This window comes from Globicephala melas, chromosome 9 (assembly GCF_963455315.2).
Source record: "Globicephala melas chromosome 9, mGloMel1.2, whole genome shotgun sequence".
Classification (NCBI taxonomy): Eukaryota; Metazoa; Chordata; class Mammalia; order Artiodactyla; family Delphinidae; genus Globicephala; species Globicephala melas.
In genome coordinates, this window is record NC_083322.1 from 103,837,421 (window position 1) to 103,840,725 (window position 3,305).

At 38.7% G+C, this 3,305-nt stretch overlaps 1 pseudogene; it reads left to right on the forward strand.

Moving 5' to 3' along the window:
- Window positions 1-790: 790 nt before the first annotated feature.
- On the forward strand, window positions 791-909 carry LOC115861027 (5S ribosomal RNA; annotated as a pseudogene).
- Window positions 910-3,305: the final 2,396 nt, after the last annotated feature.

Below are 3,305 nucleotides of genomic sequence, written 5' to 3' on the forward strand. Positions count from 1 at the left end.
TCCTCTGTGCCTTAGTGTGTTTGCTATACAGGGATGCCAGGTACAGTTTAAAAGCAAAAACATCCAGAGAGAATACCATTTACATGTAATTTCATTATTACATTCTGAGGTTCCTCAATATTTTCCACTTGGTTTCCCATGAATTTTGGAAATGTGTTAGTTGATATACTACATGTTAACAAGATATTACATTGCAAAGGCAATGAAGCCATATTCTATACGTTGAGTTACCTTAATACCAACTGAATGTTTAGGCAAATTATTTTATTTGCAGTGCTCTGTTTCCTTACCTCATAAATGACATTGAGAGTACAAGAATGTTGCTACTCATCCCACAGACTTAATGAAGTGAGTACACAGACTTAATGAAATAATATAAATAAGTGATTGTCACACTGTGTGCCATATCCAAAGCACACAGATGTTAGCAAGTACTGCCTACTAGAAAAATTTATTCGAGTAACCTAACTTTAAAATTTTTGTCATCTTGGGCTTCCCTGGTGGCACAGTGGTTGAGAGTCCGCCTGCCGATGCAGGGGACACGGGTTCATGCCCCCGTCCGGGAAGATCCCACATGCCGCGGAGCGGCTGGGCCCGTGAGCCATGGCAGCTGAGCCTGCGCGTCCGGAGCCTGTGCTCCGCAACGGGAGAGGCCACAGTGGTGCGAGGCCTGCGTACCGGAAAAATAAATAAATAAATAAATAAAATTGTCATCTTCTGATTCTTGAAGTTTTTAAAGTCTTTTTTTTTCCCAGAAAGCAAGGGAATGTTTGAATAAAAATGCTAATTAGTCTATGGCCATACCACCCTGAATGAGCCCGATCTCATCTGATCTCAGAAGCTAGGCAGGGTCGAGCCTGGTTAGTACTTGGATGGGAGACCACCTGGGAATACTGGGTACTGTAGGCTTGGGCTTCCCTGGTGGCACAGTAGTTAAGAATCCACCTGCCAATGCAGGGACACGGGTTTAAGACCTGGTCCAGGAAGGTCCCACATGCCACAGAGCAGCTAAGCCTGTGAGCCACAACTACTGAGCCCGTGTGCCACAACTACTGAAGCCCGTGTGCCGGGAACCCATGCTCCACATTAAGAGAAGCCACTGCAATGAGTAGTCTGCACACTGCAGTGAGGAGTAGCCCCCATTCACTGCAACCAGAGAAAAGCCCACATGCAGCAGCAAAGACCCAATGCAGCCAAAACTAAAATAAAATTTTTAAAAATGCCAATTAGCACAAATAAACACATTAAACTCATAATTTTTCCAAATTTAACAGGAGTGAAAAATATATTTTCATAGAAATTTATAGGCTGATATTTTTTTCAATTAAAGGAGTTTGAAAAAGTACAAACCTCTTAAATATTTATGAAAAGCCAGCTTAACTTTTTAATCTCCTATTATTAAACTATCCATTAAATATTATCATAAAAAACTAAATAGTAACATATAAATGGATACTTCACAGTTCAGAAATGTATTTAAGTAACATGATACAATATTAGAAGCAAGACATTCAAAATTAACTTCCTAAAATAAAAGATAGCCAAAATATTAATAAAACATAATTTTATGTCCCACAATAGTACCTCTGTGAAATAGTTGAAAACAAAGAGTAAACAGACCATGCCTTCATTTTTAATTTCCATTTTCAATTTGATGGAAAGAGAAATGCAGGGACTGTCTCTTAGTTTTATGTGACAGGTGCTCTGAGTGATGAAAAAAGCATTTGAGAGGGATTTTCCTACTGAGGCAAATAGAGAAACATAGGTTCAAATAAGAAGACACAAACCACAAGCCAGAGACATAAGTATCTAGCAGAATGAAAGTGCCTGCACTCTCTGCTTGGGTCTGACAACCCTGTTGATGAACTGCTCTTTGGAGTTTGTGGGCTGCTCCCCAGGTGAGGGCTTAGCACTTGGAAGGTACATCCATCTTTGTTATTTATTGAAGTCACTTATTTCCTTCTCTTAGTGACATCTCTTTCTTGGATATGTTGTACAGAATGAACTGGCTGCTCAAATAATGGCCTCATGTCTTGACATGTTAAGTGTGGGGTGGATTAAAAGGGAAAGTATTTGTAACTGGAAGATGAGGGAAGTGAAGGGCAATAACTACTCTTTATTGAGATTTACTGTGTGCTAATTACCTTTAGAAACTTTGCCTGCCTTATCTTACTGAATTTTTCCATTACCATCAGGAGTAAACCCAATTGAAGATGAGGAGCTGAGTCTGTAAGACCATTTGATGGTACTCAGCACTGGACTAAATGAGAAGGAGCTGTCAAGGAGCTTCAAGCAAATGTCCATTCCTCCAAGGTTTACTTGGGGTCAGGGAATAAACTGCTCCTGATTTCAAACTATACTATAGAGCTACAGTTATCAAAACAGTATGTTACTCTACAAAAACAGACACATAGCTCAATGGAACAGGATACAGAGCCCAGATATGAACCACACCGAGGGGCAATTATACTGTGACAAAGGCAGCAATAATATACAATAGGGAAAAGACAGTCTCTTCAACAAATAGTGTTGGGGAGACTGGAGTTACATGCAAAAGAATCAAACTGGGCTACTCTCTCACACCATGCACAAAAATGAATTCCAAGTGGATTAAGACTTACATATAAGACTTGAAACCATAAAACTGCTAGAAAAAAACATAGGCAGTGCCTTTTCTTGGCATCAGTCTTTGTTAATTTTTTGGATGTCTTCTCAGGCTAGGGAAACAAAAGCAAAAATAAATAAATGGGGCTACATCAAACTAAAGAGCTTTTGCACTGCAAAGGAAACTATTAACAAAATGAAATGTCCTCCTACTGAATGGGAGAAGATATTTGCAAATATTTGATAAGGTATTAATAATCAAAATATACAAAGAAAAAGAAACAATAATGAAAATATATGTCAACCCCTCCTTCCAAACAACTGGATTAAAAATTGGGCAGAGGATATGAACAGACATTTCTCTAGGGAAGACATACCAACAGCCAACAATTAAATGAAAAGATCCTCAACATCACTAATCATGAGGGAAATGCAAATCAAAACCACCATGAGGTATCACTCCTGTCAGAATGACCATCATCAAAAGACAACAAATAACAGATGTTGGCAAGGATGTGGAGAAAGGGAATCCTTGTGCATTGTTGGGGGGAATGTAAATTGGTGCAACTACTATGGAAAATAGTATGGAGGTTCTGCAAAAACTAAAAATAGAACTACCATATGATCCAGCAATTCTACTCATGGGAATTTATCTGAAGAAAATAATAATTAGAAAAGAAATATGCACCCCTATGTACATA